At 30.8% G+C, this 26,549-nt stretch overlaps 1 protein-coding gene and 1 pseudogene across 6 annotated transcripts in view; both read right to left on the reverse strand.

Moving 5' to 3' along the window:
• The window catches only part of LOC107173681 (uncharacterized), a 447,370-nt gene that overhangs the window by 96,546 nt on the left and 324,275 nt on the right, over positions 1 to 26,549 (reverse strand). The gene's annotated exons all lie outside the window — the stretch shown is intronic.
• On the reverse strand, positions 10,229 to 16,625 carry LOC107173680 (dynamin-1-like protein pseudogene; annotated as a pseudogene). 3 transcript variants are annotated; one of them, XR_016191263.1, is made up of 3 exons: positions 16,409 to 16,625; positions 16,224 to 16,316; positions 10,229 to 12,997 (listed from the first exon to the last, which is right to left on the reverse strand). The product of XR_016191263.1 is annotated as a dynamin-1-like protein pseudogene, transcript variant X1 (transcript). The 3 variants fall into 3 exon arrangements; XR_016191264.1 differs by lacking the exon at positions 16,224 to 16,316; XR_016191265.1 differs by lacking the exon at positions 16,224 to 16,316 and having other exon boundaries at positions 16,492 to 16,622.

Here is a 26,549-nt window from a genome sequence, read left to right on the forward strand (position 1 = left end):
CGCCCTCAATATAATTCTAGTAATCAATCCGCCCCAACTCCCCCTACCACTACCCCTCCTCCGGAAAACTAGGTGTGACCATGCCCGCGAGGATGTGCACTGTGTCCCCCTCTAATATCAATCCTCATAATATGTCAATACTCACCCACCCATTAGCTTCTCCCCCCAATTTCGAACAAACACCCCCTCCAAATTACCGCCCCGAAATTCCCATCACTCTCTTTAATAAATCTCACCACGCCCTCTTAGATTCTGGCGCAACCGTTTCTGCTATCTCTGAAGACCTTTTTAAAATATTAAATCAAAATTCTGACCCAAACACAATTCCCCTCTTTCCCCTTACAGGCATTCTCTTGACCACGGCACTCAGTCACAAAACAATTAAAATAAAATCTCAAATCTATTTAAATTTTTATGTTCAAGGTTATGAAACACACGCTATATTTCTAATTGTTCCCCAATTGTCCACACCCTTAATTCTAGGTACCGACTGGTTACTTGAAAACGGGGTGACCATAGATTACAAGAACAAGGAAATCTCCCTCCCCTACATCAAAGATAACATCCCCTTTAAATTAATTCAAGACAGTGATCCCAATAGCTTAGTTAATTCATTAAAAAATATTAGTGTCATTAATAATCCTTTCACCATGAATGAAGGTCCCTCCCACTCAATAAATCAAACCTATCCATTCGAAACAGAAAAAAATATTGCCCTCAATGACATTCCCCTTAATGATTCTCAACATCAATTAATGACCTCCCTCCTTCAAAAATATGACCACATTTTTAAAGACAAACCCGGCCTTCACACTTTTTTCTCTTATAAATTTAATATTAAACCTCATGACCCCTACAAAATTAAACCGTACCCTGTACCCTTCTCTCGTCGTCCCGCCGTGCAAAAAGAGATTGACAAGATGATTAAGTGGGGGGTGATCGAAAGATCGGATTCCCCGTACAACAATCCCCTCGTTACTGTCATAAAAGCTGACGGAACACTACGTTTATGTTTGGATGCTCGCAAATTAAATACCATTATTCTTCCCACTCGAGATGCTTCCCCCCCAATCGATGATATTCTAGCAAAATTCAATAACAAGTCTTTTTTCTCTTCTCTTGATTTTTCCTCTGGCTATTGGCAAATCCCACTCGACCCCTCGGTTCGTCAGTACACCAGTTTCCTCTACGACGGAAGGTCCTACCAATTTTGTGTAGTTCCTTTTGGGTTAAATATTTCCAATGCAGCCTTTGGGAAAGGATTAGAAGCCGCCCTAAATAATTATAATAGCCCCTGTCCCTCCCCTAATGACATTCATACCTACGTCGACGACATACTAGTATCCTCCCCTTCGTTCGAAACCCACCTTGAGACTCTGGAATGGATTTTTTATAAAATCTCTCAGGCAGGCCTCACCCTAAAATTTAAAAAATGTCACTTCAACAAACAGCAAATTAAATTTCTTGGTCACTTCATATCCCCTGCTGGTATGATCATGGACCCCGATAAAGTCAACGCCCTTCAAAATTTTCCCGAACCACGCAATAAAAAAGACCTACAATCATTTTTCGGCTTTTGCAACTTCTACCGTAAATTTTCCCAAAATCATGCTTCTCTATTACACCCTCTTTCCCATCTCATTTGCAAAGACTCCCCATGGATATTCACCGAACAAAATAAAATAGATTTCCAAAAAATAAAAACTGCTTTCTCCCAACAAATATCATTAACTCACCCTGATTTTAATACTCCCTTCTGTATCCAAACCGATGCCTCATACATAGGACTTGGAGCAGAACTCTTCCAAATCGACGCTGCGGGCCAACGTAACACCCTGTCCTTCGCAAGTAGGTCACTGTGTGGTGCCGAAAGGAACTACACAGTGACTGAACTGGAGCTGCTGGGTATTCTGTTTGCCTGTCAGAAATTCAAAATATATATTCTCGGCCACCCAATCAATTTATATACTGACCACAAAGCCTTAACATTTCTTTTCTCTTGTAAATTAAAAAACTCCCGTCTCACCCGTTGGACTCTTGCACTCCAAGAGTTTGACCTCAAAATTATTCACTGTCCTGGGAAAGACAATCCCATAGATACCCTGTCAAGACACCCCCTCGGTCGCGACGACCAACCCCCCAAAGACTCCCCCGCCATCTTACATTATACACTCCCACCACCTATTCCCCCTGACATTGTTCCCCTTTTTAATAATATTGCATCCGAACAACAAAAAGAACCCAAAATGAAATTAATTATCTCCCAACTTAAAGGTCAAAAGCAACCTCCCTGGCACAGCTTTTATATTTTAAAAGATGATATTCTCTTTACCCGACGTTCTCAACACAATCCCCACTGGTCCCTTTATATCCCTAATCATTTAGTCAAACAAATAGTAGTATTATTCCATGAGTATTATGCTCACACTGGTCCCCTTAAAACTGCTCACGCTCTCCGAAATATATGTTATTTCCCCTCATTTAATAAAACCGTTCGTTGTATCGTGCAGGCATGTGAGTTGTGTCAGAAGTGCAAGCCGAAGACCACTCGCATAGCCGGTCCGTTACAACCCATTCTCTCAAATAAGCCCCTTGATAAATTATTAGTCGATTTTTATGGTCCCCTCCCTACCGGTATTTTTCAATTTTCCTATATATTCGTCATTGTAGATAACTTCACCCGTTTTGTAAAATTATATCCCCTCCGACGCGCCAACGCAAAAATATGTATTAAAAAGTTAACCACGGATTATTTCCCCAATTACGGCGTCCCAAAAAATATAGTATCCGATCATGGTAGGCAATTCATAAGCAAATATTGGCAGACCTCCCTTCAAAAATATAATATCCAAGTTTCCCACACTAGTATTTACCATCCACAATCAAACCCCGCAGAAAGAGTCATGAGAGAGCTAGGTAGGATGTTCCGGACATACTGTCACCAAAAACACTCTACATGGCCCCAGTATGTACCATATATTGAATGGACACTCAACAACGTACGTCATGAGTCCACCCACCAAACTCCCTCTACTCTGTTTCTACAACATTCAAAATACAATCCCTTAACTCAATTCATACAATTTCCACATCAAGACCCCCCTGTCGATTTCCATAAGCAACTGACCCTAGCCCAAGAAGTTCAACTAACAAAAGCAGAATCCCGTAAGAAAAGTCAAATGTCCAAATTAAACCCCACTCACTTTAAAGTAAATGATCTCGTCCTTGTCAAAACCCACAAACTTAGTAATCAAATAGATAAAAAAATATCAAAATTCTTTTTATTATACGAGGGACCATATAAGGTTAAAAGCATCAAAACTACAAATGCCTATGAGTTGGTCCATCCGGATAATGATATTCCTCAAGGTACCCACAATATCATACACTTGAGACCTTATATACCTCCCATCAAATAACAATAAATAAATACAGACCCATATATCTTTTATTACAATAGTATAATTTTGTTTTCAACGTCAAACGTCATAATCCCTAAATTAAAATAACCATGTCTGTCGAAACAGATACCAGTGTATTAGTATACCCTGGGGGTCAACCATAAATGGGGGGTCAATACACGGTGTGTTCTGCCTAACACGGGACCACCACTGTGTAGGAGCCGTGCTCCACGCCATAGCGTGCTACCCGTTCTGGTTGTGTGGGATGTGCTCTGCTTAACACGGGGCCATCACCGTACGATAGCTCTATGCAATACTCAGGTGTTGCACAAATGGTTGTGGCAACAATCATCCCGGGTCATTTAATTCGTAACTTTCCGCGTTGTCCCCCCCTCGTCCCCTTTTACTCCGCCTATTTTCTGTCTCTAGTACTTTCTTTAAATTCGTTGGCCCCCCTTCACCCCAGCTCGGTAGGACCCCCGTCTGGCAGAGAGGGACTCTCTGCACGGCAAAGAGTCTGCGACACTCTTCTCGTAAAAAAACCGGTGTTGTAGTGACATCCTGAACCAGGGAGGACACGACCTTGGACCGATCAGGTGCGGCAGCCTTCGGGTCTCAGCGGTTCGCGTCTACCCATGTCCGGGGCGGTTGGTGTAAAAGCTGGCTTCCCTGGAGGTGTTTGTGTAGGCGCGACCGGGTCGATCACTCTGCGGTTCACTGTGTCGTGTATATCTATGATCTGGAGGGACGACTCCCTCTGGGAGTAAAGGGGCCACCAGACTCCGCTCTTGACCGCCCTTTCACTACAACATGCAGGAACTTTCTTGTTAGCCCCCCTAATCCCCCGGTAGGTCCCACCATGACTTGTCATGTGTGTAAAAATAATGTCCAGAGTAACTTATGCAGTGTAAGGTCATTTCCCACCTTGCCTGTACACAATAGTATTTATTTTTATTTTTTTTGTCTTGTCCCTTCTACACTAAGCTCCCATAGTGTAGTCGTACCTATTTCTGTCGTGACCCCAGTAAAGGCATAGACAGATCTAGAGTCCCTATTTCCCTGTTAGGTTTCCCCGTTAGGATATTTATTTGGGTCTGTGGTATCATCATCACTCCCCGGACTAGTCAGGATAGTAAAAGTTGTAGGTTTTCCATTATTAAAGGTTGTAGGTTTTTTATTATTATAACGTGCCCCGTACACTGATGTGTAGGATTTTTATTATATTATATCATTTTTTTTTTTTTTTAGTATTATGACATTGATCATTTTGCATTTGTATTATACTGTGCTGGGTTTTATTATTCTATACTGTGTGCGCACAGATGTGTAGGTTTTTTATTATATTATTATTATGATGCTAGTACCCTTACCACTTATACTCCCTAACCCAACTTTATTATTAACTTATGGTTGCAAATTAAATTTTATTATTATGTATTTGATATTATTATGATGTCCTAATTAAAATGTTATATTCCCTCAAATTGCTAGTCTATGGTCATTCCCAAAAAATTCTGCTCTCTTACTCTACAACAAGTGGTTTTCAGTTCTGACTTATGTACAACTTCAACAACTTGTTGGGGGGGTTATGTAACGTCACAGAATTTTAGCCTCTACAATATCATTATTCAATTGAACCCACCTTTCCCTTTAATCAATATATCACCATACCTATCGGTCTGCGACCATTACTTTAATTGTATTTATCTAATCACCATAGCGCGTTGCGATTAAGACGAACAATAGTCCTATTACATAATTATTATTGTCCCCCGCCCCCTCCTCAAGGCAGTGTCCGGCGGTCTGTCTCGGCAGCTGTTACCACCTGCCGCCGTCGGCGATACGATCGCGTCCGCCAATACCTGCTGACAAGACGTTATGAAGCCCAATAATATTGTCTTTCCCCGCAAAAAGCGACACTGCTTCCCCACTCTTTCAAGATTTCGTCAACGGTCACCGACAAGCCAAGCTGTCCGTTGATGCCTCGACACTTTTTTCACGATCGCTGGTTCGAGTCCACGTACGTGTTGTTTTTTGTTCCTGTGTTCCTGTGTTCAATCTGCCGACGATCCGGTCCGGTCAACCCACGCGGCCAACATCGCCATTCTTTTTTTTTAATTTTTCATCTGTTGCCGTCGACGACATGATGGGCTAAGTTCAGATCTGGGGCCGAGGACGGCTCGGCGACCAACATATTCAATCGTCATCATTGGAACCGGTGCAGATGGGCCATGTCGGTCACGAGTTGAGGTGTCGACGGCCCACGAGGCCAGCCTATCGCAGCCACCGGTTACCAACGTCTCAAGGCATCAGCTGCAGTCGTAAAATATCTTTTCCCCCCTACTTCCCCTGGTTTTTTTTTTTTATTATATATCACTATAATGTTCTTTTTTATATATTTTTTCTTTCATCTTGTCCGCAATGCCCCGGTAACCGTTTTGCGGAGCCGTGGGTCCTTTCTCTCTGATGTTTATATAATGGTATGTCGTCTGACATACCATTCCCTTGCCGGTAACCGCTTGTCGGAGCCGTAACATTGGTATTCCATCTTTTCATATTTTTTCCCCTGTTTTCTTATGCATTGCCATGTGCTTAATTATTATATATTTTTTTGTGTTATGTGCACTCTGCCATGTGCCTAACTAGTATATATATATATATATTGTTTCTAAATAGTAATTGCCATGCAAAATACACTATTATAATTACCTTCAACTTTGCCACGTTTTCTTATTTATTAATATTATTTTATTTACTTTTTCCCTTTTAAATAGATCTTTGGGATTCAGTTCCCATTGCGTGTACAAAAGCCCATAGATTCTACCGACGTGTCCAAAGGACACCACGCGGTTCGGTCTATGGGTCATCACATAAGTGTTCCCCTTGTGTGATGGGTGATCAGTAAGCCCCTAAAAAGGCCGAAAGTTCACATTATCATATTTTGAATCATAAACTAAGAATTTTTCAGAGTTTATTGTTGACATTTCACAGTGAACATTATTGATTTTAAACAATATTTTATTCATGACATTTTTTCCTCGGACATTATTGCCTTTTTTAACCAGAAAAAAACTAAGACCTGGTGGGAACTGTTAATCACAATAATGCCAGACCCGTAAAGTTTATTCACCAACTTGAATGTTATGCGTAGCTGTAACTATATACCTCAAAAAGCTGGACTTCGCCCCTTTTAAAAATAGTCAATAATAATAATAATAATGATATAAGTTACAGATACAAAATATACGTAAAAATTTTAAAATTATTTTTTTGATATTAAAAACATACAGATTTTAAAAAAGTTAGGAAATTTATTTTTTTTTCTAAAAAAAATGTTTTAACATTTAAAACTACTCGGGAGAGTTTACATACTTCCTACAGGTAACTATAAAGTTAACCCAGGAGAGTTTACACATTTACTTTAGGTAAACATAATTTTGACCCGGGAGAATTTACTAGTTTACACATTTACTTCAGGTAAACATAATATTAACCCGCGACAGTTTACTATTTTAAAAAATCGGGAGAGTTTACCATGAAATCGGGAGAGTTTACCACCGCCCCCTGGGCCACAAATCCCGTGGTTCCAGTGGAACGTTGAGAAAGCATTAATTCTCGTGCTTCTAGAAAACGTCGACCGATAGACCCGGAAAACGTAATCGATCGTGCCATCTGCGTCGCGACCATCATACCACTCAAAGTTCCGGTGGGACGGAATTTATTTTGCAACAATCGATAGATATGGTTGTTTTGTATGATATTCATTTACCTACTGGCTACTCGTATGTTAATTAATGACGTTCTCGTATGTGGGCATTATTTTCTCGTAAAAATATGTATTGTTCATCCCGTATAATAATATGAGAACCTAACCAGAGGGTATCCTTAGATTATTTTTTATTTTATTTTATTAAAAAAATGTACACCGTGAGGCATTACAATATAGGATTATATACCAATAGTGATACATGAAGTATTTAGTACACAACAAATAAAAATATAACAAAAAGTTCTTTAATAGTAGAAAGACCGAAGCATGAGGTGAATAAGGTTGGTATGGTCGTATGATGTAGAATGTGCAAGGACATAGACGCAATTTCTATAAAAAAAAACTAAGGGAGCTTAATGCATTTTCTCATAAGTTTTTTTTTTTTTTTGATAGAATTTTTTAATACATAAGCATCACGAACATTATTTGAAAGTGTTAAATCTTAAAATTGGGGGGGGGTTCTAATTTCTAATACCCCCTAAGCCCTCCCCATTTGCTCCTATGCTCCTATGTGCAGGTATATAGAATTTCTTGTTATAATAAATAATAATAGCAAATAGATGCAAACATTAAACAAGTACAGTGAAGTAGCGGAATTAGCTGAGGAGGTGGAATCTTTCCCATATTTACATCAACTTCAAGTCGTCGGCACAATTAAACATTATTAGAAATCTCATTTTTAAATTTCCAGGTCATTACCATAATATTGACATTTGATACCTAAACAAGCAATTTTTAATTAAATTATCTTTTAATTACTGATAGCCGAACAGTACTGTACAAGTAGGATAGTTGGTAGGTACCTATTATGGCGTGTGTGGGCGCTCACACATTTAGATTTTAAGCAAAACTGACACACTACAAAATACGTACTGCCACAGGTTGTAGGAAAATAATAACATTTTTGGTGGTACGGCATACAAAATATGTGATACAGTAGGTAACTGTCATCCAAAACAGCTTCCATAATAACTGCGCGATGTTATTACGCTCCTCGTAATGTTGCTGTATTATACTATACAGTTCCTGTGTTCTGTGTATCATATTTTTAAATTTAAAATGTATAAAACGTAATACCGAAAATTTAGGATATATTGATAGGTAATATCGAAAAAACCGAAACATTGAACTATAACTAATTGAAAATATTGACAATATAATGTCGATAATTCGTCGTAGCAATTTTACTTATACAATTTAATTGGATATCGGGATATGCGATATGACACACAATCGTATCAACTTGTGCAGTTAGTTCAGATTTCAGTCTGTTCGCGATATTCGCCGTCGTTGTGTGCGTTCATTTATTTTTATTATTTTTATTAAATGTCTAGTGAAATGTGTGAAAAAAAATTGGTTGAACATTTTTGGTTTTTTTTCCATAAAAAACGGTGATATAGAGTGCTGGAAATGTACAACGCGTATTTTATTATAAATGTATGTACCTATTACAAGTCTTATTTTAAGCGAAACAGTATTGGCGAAATGTTTGATAAACATCTGGAACACAACGACTCACGTTTAGATGATAATTGTTATAAGGAGAAGAGAGATAAGTAATAGTTAAAGCCACCTACTTATTAATAACATAGGTACCTACAATGAAATTAGTGTCGACTTCTTTAATAAAAGTTAAAAATATAGAAAATAGGTTTAAAGGATTATGAGGTAAATATAGGTATAGGTGCTCACCCTTTTTACTGTATAAGTATCAAGAACATATAACACGCTTATAAATTATTGCATTTTATACCTATTTTACATATTATAAGTAAGTACGAGTAGTTATTACCATCATAATAATGATTACCTACCTATGCTTTTTATACTCATACACCTATACATTTATAGAATTGGTACTAGTGTAGTACCTATTAAGTATTAACCGAATATTAAAATTTATATTGTTATTATTTTAGTATTAGGTAGGTAGTTATATTATCCGTGATGAGAATATATAAAGCATTTCTTTTTTGATCTCAATTTTCTGTGTTGCCTATTTACGTTGGGGTACAATTTGTATCAAACTAAATATAGGTATCACAATATATGTAATTAAGTATTTTATATGTGTGATACTATTTTAACTAATGTAATTAACTGTAACTATATCTATAGGTAGTTATAATAGGTCACATATGGTGTACAATACAGGCACTACCAGCGGTAACGCACGAAAACATTTGGGGGGGGGGGGGGGGGGGGGTTTGAAAAAATTTAAGGCAGGTATTCATAAATATCATATTATTTATACTGTATTACACTTTTACTATTTATTTTAGGCACTTATACTATATACATTATACATATACATATTACATATCATAGATTAATAATTAATTATTAAAATTTGTCAATTCAATTTAAATTATAAAACAAGATATCTATACGTCTTGGTTTTTTTGCCATTATATCAATGACTTCTTCACAAGTGACTCCCACGTCTCTGTATAAGTTTAATAGCATCAATCCATTTATTATACTTATATATAATTATATAATTTATTTTTTGTACCAGCTATTTCGAGGGGGGGGGGGTTAACATCCTAAACCCTCCCCCCTGCATTCGCCCCTGGGCACTACACATATGTTTGTAGCTATAGTAAAGTAGTAGTCAGGAGATCGGAAGGGGGCTTACAGTTACAGGGGCCTATTCTCCCTAAAGAAATTTATTTGAAGTTAAAGCCTCTAAACATTAGAAAATAAGCAATGACCTACTTTAGAATAGATTACAGAAATGTGTATAGATAATTTTTTATTATTATTCAGCGCCTATAAAAAAATATTTATTGAGCCCCCTCAATATCTATTTTACACGATCTCAGCCTGTGGTAGTACTGTAATGGGTAACTATAGATAGAGCTATAACTTTACTTCTTTTGTACTCAGATACGGCATATAATTAGTAGGTAAAGCATAAACTTATATCTTACAAATTATTACATAGGTATCTCAAACACATGATGTAAAACATATCTTAAAAAATGTTTTACATTTTAATATTTATTATTAATTATGAGTAATGGATATTAACAATATAAAAATATGAACTTTTACATTAAAATTTTATAAATTGTTGTATTATATTGCATTATAATATATTTAAAAATAAAGCAAAATAATGTTTAACATTTTCAAGCACAGATTAACAATATGAAAATTATTTATAATTCAAAACATGTACCTAGTCTCAAACATTATTAATTATATTTATATAGGTACCATTTAAATTTTACAAATGATATTGGCTTATTTTATGTAAAATAGTTTTACATATGACATAATATAAAAGTCATTATAAATACATGTGAAATGTTGATCAATATTATTTGATTATTAGTCACAATGGTACTATGGAATAAAGTAACTTACATAATAATAATTATGAAAATACTTTGTTAATAATTAATATTTAGATTGTAATTTATTGTATATTTTTCCTTTTTTGAAATTTAATTTAATTCAAGTAAAATGCAAACATATACTACTTAGTACTTACAACGCTTGAAATATTTGATTTAAAAATAAAATATTATAGACAAACTGTTTTAAGTCCAAAAAACTAAAAAAAAAAAAAATTTACTGTAAACATGTTAACTTACAGTAATTACAAACTTTTATGAATGTATCAATTTAATTTAATTTAAAGTTTAACTTATGAATAATTTATGAACACAGTTTAGACGTAGTTGTATAATGTAAAGTAAAAAAAAAAGAAAATACAAATTAATAAAATATTTATGGGTCAAATGATTCATGACTCAGTTCTAAGACAAATTTGTTCAATTTCTCTCATCAGCTTTAATGCTCTTGCAGATGCTTCAAAACGATTAATTACTTTAATACGTTCGTCCTCAATATCTTTGGATTCAAGTAATAGTTCTGCTATATTCAGATTATTTGATTTGTACACTTTAGAAATTAAATCTTTTTGAAAGTTATCTTTTATCTTGTTTACCATTTCGTACATAATAGTTTTGGGTACCGTGTCTTGAATTATTTTTTTAATAACCATAAAGTAACATTTTATAAATAAAGTGAGTAAACCAGCTCTACTTTCTAATATAAGTTTATCAGTGTCAGGAAAACCACTAAAAGCACATGTTGTTATTTTCTCAACAGTTTTACGCATTTTTAGTATTATGCTCTTCGGCCATGATTCAATTTCATTTTTATGTGAGACAATATCTTCTTGACTATTGTAGTAGCTTGGTAATTCAGAAAATCCTTGTTCTTCAAATTTGCCTAGTTTATAAATTTTGGCTGGTTTCTCAAAAAGCTCATGATATTCGTCAGATTTTGTTATAGCTTCAATAAAGTCAATGTGATCAGTATTTACGTATGCTTTCTGATATTCAATTAATTTACTAACTGCTTCTGATGTTTTTAGCTTGTATTTAGCCAATAACTCTAGTAATATATCATTAATTTTTTCAAAAAGTTTAGGATATTTTTTTAACTTGTAACTTATGTCATCATCAAGTTTGCTTATATTTGACATTAATTCATCATGTACAACTGTGACACATGCTAGTGATGGAGCTTCTAATAATTGTATTTGTTTTTTTACCAAATGATCAAATGCATCAGTTGGCATAAAAACACCCATGTTTGTTCCAGATGCATTATTGATAACATTAATAATATTTTCATGAGATAAACCTTGAAGTGGATCAATTTCATAAATATCTTTACTAAAATTGGTCTTGAAATATTTTGCAATAGTTGCACCTCCATTAAGGCCTTTAAAACTTAAATCGGCTTGGCCATCCAAACTAGCTTTGTAACTAGTCGCAGTTTGTGTGATCAAATCAAGTAAGGATCGATCATAGTTTTCGGTGAATTCTTTAAATTTCTTCACTTCATGTTCATATTTATTGTTCATTTCATATAATTGAGCTTTAAGTTTTGGACAGGTATCTTTAATTTTTTCAATTAAGAGATACTCAAGTTGTTTTCCTAATACAAATGTTCCCTGGTATTGTGCTATATCGGGATAAAATTTATTAAAAAATAGATCTTCATCCTCTAGAGATTGTTCAATAGTTTTTTGATTGTTTATATCTTTTTGCGAACGATTTATGACACCGATTATTCCAAGTTTAACTGGAATAACTTCTCCGGAAAGTAATTCTGTAGCATCGGTCCCAGCATCCATTATATCTATTTTAGTAACAACTGCTATTGTACGATCACCATTTGGGTCTACAGATTTGGCGATATGCAAGCTTTCACTAGTGGCAGGGTCAGTATTTGCTGTAACTACAGCCAATATTATTGAATTTGGGTTTTTAATAAAATTCAACACTAAATCCCTTATTTTCTGTTCTATGTCTTTGGGTTGACCACCAACAGGCACTTTAGTAAGCCCTGGGAGATCAACAAAACTCAAATTATATAATCGTTCACAATAAATATTCAACGTAATAGATTCATCAGTAATATTTTTCTCGCCTCCTGTAATTTCTTCTGTCCGGGATTCAATTTCTTGTCTAACTTTATTAAAATCGTTATAAATAACACCGGGCTTATGCTTAAATGTAGCATAATCTTTTGATTTCTTCAAATCACCATCCTCATTTTTATTTTCTGTTGGCTGTATTAGATGCAAGACTAAAGGGGCTCGTGTCACTATACCAGTTCCTCTCGGCAAAAATGATTTGCCCACTAAACTTTCCAAGACACTGCTCTTGCCAGAGCTTTGTGAGCCTACCACAACAATCTGTGGAAGGTCAACTTTTTGTATTGAACCAACAGTTGAAAAAACATCTTGCAGTTTGTTCATAACCATAATTAGGGAATCCATATTAAAATGTATCAGGCAAGTCTGTAAAATAATTATTTAAATTTACAAAAGTTACACTTAGTACCAATATAGATATCTATGCTTTTCTTTTCTTAATGTAAAAACAATACCAGTAATAATATAATTGTCATAAAATATTATGTGTCTTATTATAATAATTTGGTATTTGTTTTTAGTACCTATTTCTAACAGACCATATGATGACCTACCACACTGAGTATTCATTTAGTATTTTTGGTAAAATTGAAAATCATAAATTTATGTAATTTTATTATTTTTAATTGATTAGCAATAAAAATATATAATAATTTAGGATTACATTTAATAATGTAAAAATCAATAAAATATAAAAATAAAACAATGTATACAAATGCTGAATACCTACTTAGTAGGTAAAATATATTAGGTGATATTAGGTATGTCAAAATTATTCAAAAAATGTGATCAAGTTATTTTATTAAAGATTTTTTTTTTATTATTAGGTATTTTAAAGTGTAGCTGTCATACAAGGTCATTAAACTTATCGATAAGATAATAGATAATTAAATATTATTAGAATTGGTAAGCGTAATTAATTACAATATTTACAACAAATGTCAGTAATTTATATAAATACATAAACAAATAATGATACAAGAAAGAATAATTAATTAAACTAGGTGTAGTATTTTATTTAATTAAAGAAAAATGCTTATTAAAATACAATAAAATTATTGTATAGGTAGGTATATCACTTTTAAAACTCAAAAATGTAAGTAAATTGCCTATTGATAGATTGGTACTTGTAAGTTGTCTGCAAATAATAATATAGATTATAGATACCTAGTCTTGGTAGGTCAGGTCACAAACTAAATAAACACCATAAATTGAACATAAAATATGATAGAAATAAATTAAAATTAAATGTAGGTAAAGTAAACTAGTATTGTTCAATAACATACTAATGCTGTTCTCTAAATAAAAAAACTTAAATAAGTACCTATTTACTTAATTTTTTACTGTTATTTTAATCAATATTTTTTTACCATTTACAAATGTTTAAGAACAACTTACAATTTAAAAACTAAAGAATTATTTTTCATTAAAAATATGTGTTATTTATCCTAAATAATTTACTATTATTTTTATATATTTTAATATTATTTAAATTTATAGAAATTAAATCATGTGGTTGCAATTATAAACTAGATAATTAGTTATATATTATATAATTACATATAATTATATATTATAATAATTACCAACTAGATCTTTAAAATCAATTTACAAAACATTGTTTAATCAAATAATTCATTAATTTTCACGGTTAATATCTTGTTGCAATTAGTTCAATACTCCAATAACAATATTACTAGGTATTTGTATTTTGTAATTAACTTGAAAAAATAGATAAGCATTGATGATGTTATGTTACATTAAGTAAAAAATAACATTACATTACAGAACAAATCATTTAATTCAAAATTTAATGTATTACCATCCATATTTAATTTAAGAGTTTAGCAAGAGGGAAGCAAACATTAAGTCAAGTTATGTATTTATCCACTGATAATTTTTAGCATTAAAAATTTGTTTTAATTTTAAAGCAATAACGAAAAAATTTAAAATATAGAAAATATGCCCAAAAATATGGCTTTGTAATTAATAAAAATGTTCATAGAAAAATTCCATGTTCCTTTTATTATTTTAATAATAGTTGTTAATATTTTGACAGCAAAATATTTCTTATTTTCATGAAGTACTTGTTTGAAAGCAAACCTAGAAACCAACTATTATAATTTTTAAAATAATTTGTAAAACCGGAGAGATTGATTTTGCATAAGTAGTTGGTTTGAATTCAATAAAATCATTGGGTATAAGAGAAAATAATGTTAAGTAAACAAAAAGCACAATTTAAACTTAAAAATGGTCATCAAATAAAATTTTACAGATGAATTTTTGTAAGAACTACTTTGGAGGGTCAAAGAACACTACATCACCTTTTTAAACCTATTTTTAATTTAAAATTTTTTTAAAGTTTTAAATACTAAATAATTTGTTTTTTTGTTGAGATTTTAAATACCTTCTTAAGTATAGAAAATAAAACTTAATGATTTTATAAGATTACCTATCTATAATGAAAATTGAACAACTAGTTTTAACAAAGAAAAAAAATGTTATTGCATTTTAAATTGTTGCCCTTCTCTGCCACCAATAGTACTAGATATGAGTCTATGTTTAATTGTTGACTTTAGATCATAATTAGAGCACAGATTTATATGCAATTGCATATTTATTTTGGTTGATTGTATGATATGCTAATTCCTAAGTGAGCATAACATTTGCTTCTTAGCATAAGTATAAAACAATTTAACTTTTTTATTGCATATTTCTATATTTATCAATATTTTTCTATTTTGAAAGCCTATTTTACAACTTTAATAGCATACTTTCTTTTTTACTGCATATTTCGACGAAATCTTTGAAATAATAATATATAATACACAATATTAATATCAGAAAAAAAAAATTTTATAGTTTCGATTAATATCAAATTAAATTAAGAGGAAGTGATACCCACATGTGTTGTCTCAGTCTTACAAGTGCGTTATATAGTCTAAAATACTCATAAAGTCATAACTCGCTTTAAAATTAAAATATGAAAAAAAGCATAGTAATAGTAATCTTACCTTTAAATTTTATTAGAGGTCGATTCACTCTAAATTTTAAACTAACAGATCTACATATTTCTGCAATAAATAATATTATGCGTAGAAATTGCTACGTAACGCACTTGTAAGACGGAGACAACACATGCGGGTATCACGTCCTCTTAATAGGCATACTTGTACTTTGTAGTAGGTATAAACGAGTTTCTCAAAGATTTTAAACCTTAGACCAATATCAGTGAAATAAAATACGTATACCAAGTTAAGATGATATTATCAATTACAACCATTGGCCATTTTGAAAAAAATGAAGAAAAGTAGGGGTTCGTAATTTTAAATAATATGTTGTTTAAATTATGTGTTCAAAAATTGTTTACCTATTTTTTATTTTTCATGCATATTTTAACTTTTAGTGTATATATATTATATATTTATGCATATTTAAGATTTTTAAGCGTAAGTATACTTGGTTGGTTTTTACTTCTTTAGTGCATCTAAGTCAACAGTCAACGCTAATATACGAGAGTAATTATTATTTGTAATATTGACTTAGTAGGTTATAGGTGTATAGAAATTACTTAGTAAATAGAAATACTAACTTTTCGAATATATCAAGAAATTGGCGAAGAACCACGATAAATGACGGAACACGGAAGGCAGACCGCAAACACGCTCACTTGTCACAAATAAACCTAACATGTTTACATTTTTGCAAATATTAGTATGTTACATCATTGTTATTAGACATTATTACAAAAATTATTATAACTATTATAAACCTTACCGTGCTGTCACACTGTACACAGGTACACAAATATGGCCTACAACCATTAAAAAATTCAACGGGTGCTACAAGTCTGTACTTACAACAGCAATTTGTCAGTTGGCCACGTGGTAAAAGATAACGCCGCACTCCAGCAGTGTGTAACTGAGTAGACAAAAACCAAATAAAAAATGAAGAAACTCTGGACGACGCGTCGCTAATAAGTCAACATTATTATGATTATAATTTTATTGTCATCAGAATTGGTTGTGGTAGCCGGGGAGGGAGTGGGGGTGACACGATTAAACTATAATGTTATCTCCTGCCACGTATTATAATATTATATTATTTCGAATAAAGTCGATACCGATTGTGTACGTCTCTTGTCTCTTATTTTTTTATTTTTTTCTTGTTTAAACCTACGCCGCTGGGAACTGAGCATGATAGATACGACACAGGCCCTCCGATATTATGATTCCGAGATAATAATAATATTATTATTGATATATTTTCGAACGTCCGTCGTCTTAAAACGCTAAAATGTAAACAACACTACATCTTTGTATTATTATAATATCAACAGATATAATAATGAAATATTATGATTTATCTATTTTCCACACGATAACGTCGTATTGTTCGGATTTCAGTGTAATACCTACCAATAATAAAAATAATTCTCGATAGAATCGACAGATGGATGATAGCGTTGCGTGCATGACTCACAAGCATTATAATATAATATTATAAAAATGATATAAATATAGTTAATATTTAATGTGGCGTTAAAAATAACCGATAAACTATGATATATAAATGTGAAATATTACTCACTCAGTATATTTAAATAATTACATCACAATCTGCGCTTATATCTAAATTTTTAATCAAATATTTTTTCTTGTTAAAATAATATTATTATTTATTACATACTAGCTGACCTAGCCACGCGTTGCTATGGCTCAGTTATTATAATACATTGAATCAATTTTTTACTAATTCCTTGGTACAATCAAATTAATATTTTCTAAAAAAATTTAAAATAGATTCATTCATATGAGATTGTAAATAAAACGTTTCGCCAAAATTTAAAAGTAATAGGTAAAGTATCGAAATGTTGAAATTAATCACTAACAAACATATTATATACTTTCTGAATTTACATTTTATTCATCTTATATTAAATCATTGTTTGTAATCAGTGAATTACTTACAAAATAAACTAAGTACATTAAAAACATATAAAAATAAACTGTTTTAAATGAGGTAGATAATATTGACGTTGAACTATAATTTTTTAAATTTTAAATTATTAAAACTAAAAATTATCCAAGTACTACTTTGTATACAACATTCCTGGTTAACCTGTCTTTCGCTAACACGAAGAGATTTGATGGTTTTCCTACACGTGAGCAGGCAACATAATAATTATAGCTGTCCATGTGAGAAACATGCGTTTTCCAAATCTAAACCGCAAATAGACATTGTTTGGCCTTGAGATTTATTTATGGTCATCGCAAAATCTAAACAAATCGGAAATTGGAGCCTTTTAAACGGTATTGGATATTCTGACACTATCAGTGGAATACGTGGCAACAGGACGATATCTCCTTTAAATTTCCCGTCAAAATTGTTGCTTCGAGAATATTTTCAGTCATTTTTTTTTATGACTAAACATGTACCGTTACATAATTGAAGTGGGTTTGAATTACATAGAAGAATAATATTGGTGAACCAATTTTCAATAATTGAAGATTGTGTGGTGACAATAGCTACCTGCTGCGAGGCGCGACAGTTCCAGAATATTCACCGTGCTCGCCACATATTATTTATAGTCTATACTCTATATACATTGTGTTTCCTTTTAAAGGTTATTTTTGTATCCGTAATAGGTTTGCAGATATTATTAAATCATTTTAATCATTTTAATTAATTCCTCAAAATTAAATTTAAATGATTTAATAATATCTGCAAGCCTACGGATACAACATACAAAAATAATAAATAAAATTTCATAATAATTCATAAAATTCTAGTATGATTGGAGAAAAATTCAATAATATTAATCGAAACTTTGACTGGTTGCCATTTAGTCAATTTTGATTTTAGAGCTATGGTAAAAAGGACCAAATCGACTTAAAAAAATTCGGTCTATCCGAATTTGGTATTCTAAACACCTGTTGCTATTTAAAAAAATGCAAGTTGTATTGCGCATGCGCACACGGATAGATCTAAAAATGTAAAAACCATCAAGAAATGTGTATTTATGTATTCCCTATCCCCTCCCGAAATCCGCATATTAATCCGATGTCACTGGACAGAATTATTTAGTGTTACCTTTAAAAGGAAACACACTGTATATGTATAAAAATTTCGTGTCACGATGTTTGATCGCGAGAAACTCCGAAACTACTGAACGGATTTTGATAAAATTTGGTAACCATTTATAATAATGTCCAACTTAAAAGATAGAATAGTTTTTATTCAATATTTATTATTATTTGAATTACGTAGAAGAATAATTGGTGAACCAATTTTCAAGTGATGATTGTGTGGTGGCAATAGCTACTTGCCGCGCGGCGCGACCGTTCCAGAATATTCACGGCGCTCGCCAGTTCGCCACATATTATTAATAATAAATAATAATAATAAATTAATAAATATTGAATAAAAACTATTCTATCTTTTAAGTTGGACCACATTATAAATGGTTACCACATTTTATCAAAATCCGTTTAGTAGTTTCGGAGTTTATCGCGAACATACATCGTGACACGAAATGTTTATATACATAGAAAAGATAGACTAGATAGAGATAATGTAGTAATCGATAGTGAAATATTATACCTATGGATTAGGATTCGATTTTATTCACTATGTGACTATGACAATATGTCATGTCAGCACAATATTTGTTCTCCCTCAGGCTCCCATGAGCTGACAGAGCTAGCAAAAATAGTTTTTTATGAATTTTGAGTAGCTTTCTCTTATTTTCGAATTTGAGTAAAAATAACGTGTTAGTAAAATAATATTATGATATAATATAAACGAGAGCTTATAATTTTTACGGTTTTATACTTTAACATTAATAACATTGTATTATTGATTGACATAATAGTTAATATTAAATTGTTTTGAAATAATACTAAGACAAATTATTATAATTTCAAACCAACAAAAAAATTATTTTCTATAAGTTAAAATGTTGGTAGTTGATAATTATTCTTTAAAATTACTCACAATGATAAAAATGATTTTTGTGTGAATGCGTTATTTCTTTCTTTTTTTTATTTTTTTATTTTACAAATGCACATACACATACACTGTATTTCTATGTTCCATTTCCATAGCTCCACGTGGAAAAACATGTCAGCAGACTATCAGACTCAGCCTGGGAAATAATCAAATAGTGCACTGACATTCTTCAGAAAATTAATGAAGTATTTATTCATTTAATTTATATTTTTGTTTAATTAGAAGTTATTTAATCAAATTATTAATAATAGATAAAAACAATAATAATAAAAATTATAACTACGAGTTAAAAATAAAATGTATGGCAACAACAAAAATACAAAATAAATGTTTACGGGATTAACCATCCAAAAATATTGACCACTTAACTTTACGGACTACTTTATTTACCAACAGTGCCATAATTATTATGACAATGCAATGCAAAGCTACGGGAATTCTCTTATGTGTCACTTAGGTTGGTGTCACACTTGCGGAATATCAGCAGTGGACGTTCCGTGTGGTGCGTTGTATAGGCTGGTGTCAATGTGTCACACTAGCGTTTTTTCCGTAGTGGAATTAGCTGGAAAATATAAACTTGATATACAGCTCAGTAGAAGTTTTTATACATTAGTTTGATTTCATTCGCCGTATTGAAATAATGTAATATGGAACTGTTAGAACTTTTAGACGATGTTGAGTTGGTATGTGTCGCGCTTGCTGCTGACACAGTTGAGCGACACTGTGTCCATTGTATCCACGCCCAACCACTCAATGCTCAGACGCTCAGAGAATAACTTTGGGTGAGCTTCACTACTTATACTCAGACTTGAGACAATATCCGGATCGTTTTTTTAAATTACTATCGTATGTCTATTAAATCATTTGATGAATTGGTGATTTTATTGAGACCATGTACATCTGAAACGAGCTCCACTTTCAAAGAAACTATTGGCGTTGAAGAACGGCTGACAGTTATATTAAGCCATTAAGGTAATATAATATTTTTTATTTAAAAAGGTGGGCAAGTGAATACAATTTTATTCCTATTAATAGACAAAAATAAAACTAAAAAATAGATAATGTCCGTAAACATCTCAAAACGAGTCAAAATATTTTGAAAATTTTATGAATTTTCAGGTAGTCATTCGTTTTTTGAATTACAATAAAACATGAAAATCGCTATACACGGGACATCGAGTTGTAAAAATGTTAAGTTCAAATGCTCATAAAAATTTAATTTTACTTTCCGGTTGACTTTTTTTTTTTTTTTGATAAAAATGGACAAACTTATGAGGAATCTTGTATTATTTTTTAATCTTTAATTTAAAAAGAAAGATTTTTATGAATTTTTACATATTTTATGAATATAACTATCATGTTTTTTATGTATTTTGTCAAAATTCGAAATTGAAATGCTTATAAAAAAAATTGTGACTATATTTTTTAAATATTTTTCAAGTGCCATTGTAATAATATATTAGGAGCCTTATATTACATTTACAATCTTTTCAACCAGTGGAGTACCTAGAATTTTAGTATTATAATATGGGTCCGTCTCACTTACAAGAGGCTACCTACTGCAACTGTGTAGAAACTTCAACAAACTATGTAAGTAATATAAAGTCGCTCGCTGCACTTGTGATTAACATTTACCATCAAATTATTTTTATCATATTTTGATACCAATATTCAATACACTATTTATTTTTTTATATATCATTACTAGGACCCGAATTTTTTTGGTTGATCTTAGACAATGCTTTCCAAGTACATAATTCGTTTACTGTATTGAGCGTTTCAAAGCTGTGAATCGTATATTGCATTTTGCATATTTCAGTGTTTTTATTTTCATTTATAGGGCATTTTTAGCACTATTGCCTCATGTTTTTGATTTTTAATTCATATTTGTTCAATATACTATACAAATTTAGCGTATTTATTAATGTACGAATATAATATTATATATACTATATTTTAGTACCTATGTTTAGAAAGAATAATAATGCCCTAAAATTATGGGTGTCAACATCATATAGCAGCATCAAGTCAATTTTTCCAATTTTCAGTGTTTTTTTTTGATAAAACAATAAAAAATGATTATATTTTATTTATAAATTCCAAATAAAAAAAAAGCGGGAAAGTGGATGCCGCTCTGCTGTACAGTAGGTTACAAGTGGGTTACTGTAATGGATGGAATTAAATTTGAATCCAATGATATTATATTATTAAAACGATTCTGAGCGAAGGCTAACTCTGTCTAGGATATATTATAGATTATTAAAAATTTTCAAATCTTAGATTTAAAAAGAAAATTTTTATGAATTTCTAGCTTAAAATAATTTGCGAATTTTCATGATTTTTACGTATGTTGTCAAAATTAAAATTTGAATGATTGTAAAAAAAAATTGTGACTATGTATTTTATTTATTTTTCAACTGCTATTGTAAAAATATGTTAGGAGTTTTGTATTAAATTTTCAAATCTTAGGTATAAAAAAAAAACTTTTATGAATTTCTATCTAAGATATTTGATCATTGCCGTAATTTTTACGCATTTAGTCAAAATTTGAACTTTAAATGCTTATAAAAAAAAATTGTGTCAATGTATTTTTAATATTTTTCAACTGCTATTGTAACAATGTGTTAGAAGCCTTGTATTAAATTTTCAAGCTTTTCTACCCAACAAATAAATTTTTATCGATATTTATGGAAAAAAAAAACAAAAAAAGTTGAAAAATTAAAATGTTAGAAAACAGCTCAAAACAAATTTAAATAGACCATGATCGCCAGAGTATACGCATCGGACATACTAGAATCACCCACTCCTATCTTATGCGTAGAGAGCTCAAACCCATGTGTGAAACATGCAACTGCGAACTCACCGTTAAACATATATTCCTAGAATGCCCCACTTACCATAACGCCAGATCAAAAGCAAGCATAAACACCTCATCACTCAAAGACGCACTCGGACCAGGACAAGAAAAAAACATAGTAAACTTCATAAAGATGGCCGACCTTACAACCAACATATAAGACAAGAACCAAAGACAGCACATCACAACTATCAAATCTCCATTATATTATAAATTAAACATGTAAACCATTGTAGGCTAATAAACATTTGTATTTGAAGCCTTTAATTATAATAAAAAAAAAAATTTAAATATTTTGAAAATTATATCAAATATAGAAAATGCCTATATAAACATTCTGTGAAAAATATTGTTAACTTTTTACTTTTGACCCCCCAAAGTACCAACTAGATTCGATCACTTTCTGATAGAACGAGGTACTGAAATCAAAAATCGAAGCACTTTTATTGCCCCAAAACGTGATGACAGACACAAAAATAAAAAAAAAATAAAAATAAAAACACACATCATGGTAAAATCAATACATTCATCACTCCACTCAAAATCTAAAATTGGTAAATTGGTATAAAATTGGTATCCGCCGAGGAAATAAATCCCGCGGAATAATCGCGTCGTGTAGTGGTTTTTTTTTTCGTGCGGAAATTCCGCTATAATTGACCAGTAGTATTTAGATATAAATATGAATTTTGATATTGCGGAAATTCTGCCGCAACACAAATACACAATACAATATTTTCTTGTTTTATGAAAAAAGATATTCAATTCAATTAAATCATACAGGTGAGTTAAGTTGTATATTTCTCTAAACAAATGTATTAAAATAACTAATAGCAATTATTGTATTATATTTTCAGCATCTAAATCGTATTTTCATAGACTACCGATGGTCGTTGCAGATGAAAAAATATTAAAACATAATAAAATCAACTGAATTATTTTGAGATTAATTATATAATATATTGTATTGAAATATTTTTACACCAGTAAATTTTACCGGTTCTAAATACCGACAAAATAATAGCGTTAGGTAGTGGAACCTATGTCGAGTCACTTGATTAACAATGGCAAAATAAACATCGATACAATTTATGTGTATCACTATTTAAGTACACCTATATATAAAATATACCAAGCAATCAAATTCACATTTTTCCATCTCGGTAATCCATTATTGAAAATAAAAATCGTACCATTTTATATCCTAAAAATGTAATTTCTTTGAAAAATTCTTAGAAAATATTATTTCCCCTTCTAAAAAAAATATTACTTGACCTCCTCAATCTTAAATAAATTCATAATATTCATAAAAACCCCAAGTTCAAACTAGATATAATCTATAATAGTGTTAAAAATTAATAATTTACCACCACTTTTAGGATTTATACCACGGCCATCACGATATTTTTAAATAATAATGTTACGTCTTATATATAGAACGGTAAGTAATATCAAACAGTAAAAAGCACTCTAAAAACTGTTAAGTTTATTGTGTCTTATAGAAATATAGGATTATTATTAACTGAATACAATATGATAACGTAATATTATCAAAATAATGACTACCTATATAGATTTGTTCTATTCTGTATATTAGATATTTTCTAGATTTTGTGAAGTTGTCTACTATAATAATATTATCTGTTGGCATAGGTATTAGAACTTTTAGACCCAATCAAAGATCTGTTTACGTTTAAGCGAGTCCATCTTGAATCAGAATAACACAATTATTTTCATTTTCAAAACTACCCACCCACCCGTGTGTTTGTATGCTTTACTATAAATTAGTATGATGTGTATAAAAATATGAAAGATAACAAAAACAATAGAGTTTTAGTGTGGGAAATTACCAACGCGTGTCGCGTACTGCAAACCGTGGTATAGTAGGATATACTTAACTAGTAAAAGGTAGGTAGAAATATTCAGAACATAAAATTATTCAATTTTATAATTGTAATTTTTTTCGGAAATTGAATAGAATATTATTATGTGTTTTGCTTTAAAGTTATGTTTCTGCCTAACAAAATATTATATCGTAATGTAACATGACAATCTAGAGTATTATGATTAACCATTATCATATTATATAACTGAATACAAAATGTTTTAAACAAGTTAGAAGTGCTCTTTTGAACTTCTGTTTACGTTTAAAATAAACGCAGACCGGAAGGAAGCTAATTCTCAGAATTATGCGGTGGCCGGTGGTCAAAACACAAAAGCATTGTCAATTGTCATTATGTCACTTTTTATTAAAAGAAATACTTTTTAAAACTATTATCCCATCTTTTATTCTTTTGTAAGTACATTGTTATTTTATTTACAAAATTAAATTTGAATTCCATTAAAACATAATATGATATATTTAGTTGTATATAGAAATATGGAAATGTTACAGTTTCAATTAATAACCATTTGTGAATGCTTGTTTAAGAATATTTTTATAAAATTTGTTTTTGATTTTGTTCATACAATTAAACTATACATTTATATTATTATAATTACGTAATAAGTTTAACAGTAATTTTTAATGATTAAATTAAATTATATTATTTTTTAAGATCAAAGTTATATATTTCTGTATAAATAAAAAGTGTTACTGTCTTTGGAAACTGTATTTTAGTAAGTGTTAGTATAAATTACAACGATAACTAATTGCCAATATTAAATTTAAAAAAAAAAATGGTAGCTAAATTTGGAAACACAAACAATTAAAATTTTACTGATTTTTTAAGCATAACTATTAATGTTACATTAAAGTATTATTTTATAAAATTACACCTAATAACAAAATTAGTTATTTGTATTGATATTATAAATTCGTTTTGTTATTAATTAATAAATTAATAAAGATTACTATTTCAATTCATTAAATGTTGTTAACTTTAAAAAAAAAAGTGGACACCCAGTAAGTTGTCACAATAAACTGTCTGTAAAAACGTTGCCTAGTAATTCCCCTCCCCTAAAATTTGTCCAAAACCACTGCTGATTATATATTAATCATGATAAGGATAACACTACTGCTATCAAGTGAGTAATGTTGAACGGATTACCTATTTGTCCTATAATAAAGGTAATAAGGGTTAGACGGACCAGGTTATTTTTGGTAAAGTGTTGTGAAGCTCATACTATCATAAAAATAAATATTTTATTGTTCGACGGCGAATTCAACTAGACCAACTAGTCGTTAGTCTGCCACTATAACATTATCTTCATATACCTATAACTAAGTCCTAAAGTCTACACATATTAGTATAATACATTATATAGGTAGTATAGCGCTATGACGGGTAAACGAGTTTGCATGGGAATATTATATACATTGCACCTGTAAAATGGAAAAAAAAACTATTTGTGCAATACAGTTTACGAGGTAATGAACTAACTCTAGCTTCGATAGATGTTGGAAGTTTCTAATAAATTTACCGTTGAATTTTATTAAAAATAAATGTTCTAAAAAAACCAATATATAATGTATTTTATGCATTACGCCTATATAATACATTATTCACTAAATCCACTCTATTTTTCGATAGGTATTAACTTAAAAGTATGAAACATATTATTATTTGCGACGCATGTTATATTTATTTTATTTATGAACAAGATAATTACTGTTTCAAATATAATATAATAATTATAATATTATATAGCCATATAGATAATGGTAATATATACTAATATCTACAGTAATTTGTACACACATAAAATTCAATAATAATAAAAATAATATATATATAAATTAATTACTTTAAACTAAGTACATTACTTATTTAAAATGTGAAAATAATATGTAGAGGTGTGTAAATTGTAATATACATTTTTTCAGGAGATAATAATATACCTGCTGAGAATTGAAAGTCACTAATCAGTACTTGTTTATTGATGGTTAATATTTTTTCTATCATCTTGAGCAGATTAAATCAGAACAATTCACACAAATACGGTGAATTAAATTTACAAGATATTTGATATTAGATATATGTGTAATACGATTGTGAAGACTGTGTAGTGACTACTCAATAACTAGAAAATATATCGGGGTTTGATATATAC

Source organism: Diuraphis noxia, unplaced genomic scaffold (genome assembly GCF_037042655.1).
Source record: "Diuraphis noxia isolate RWA-SAM2 unplaced genomic scaffold, SU_Dnox_SAM2 contig0003, whole genome shotgun sequence".
NCBI lineage: Eukaryota > Metazoa > Arthropoda > Insecta > Hemiptera > Aphididae > Diuraphis > Diuraphis noxia.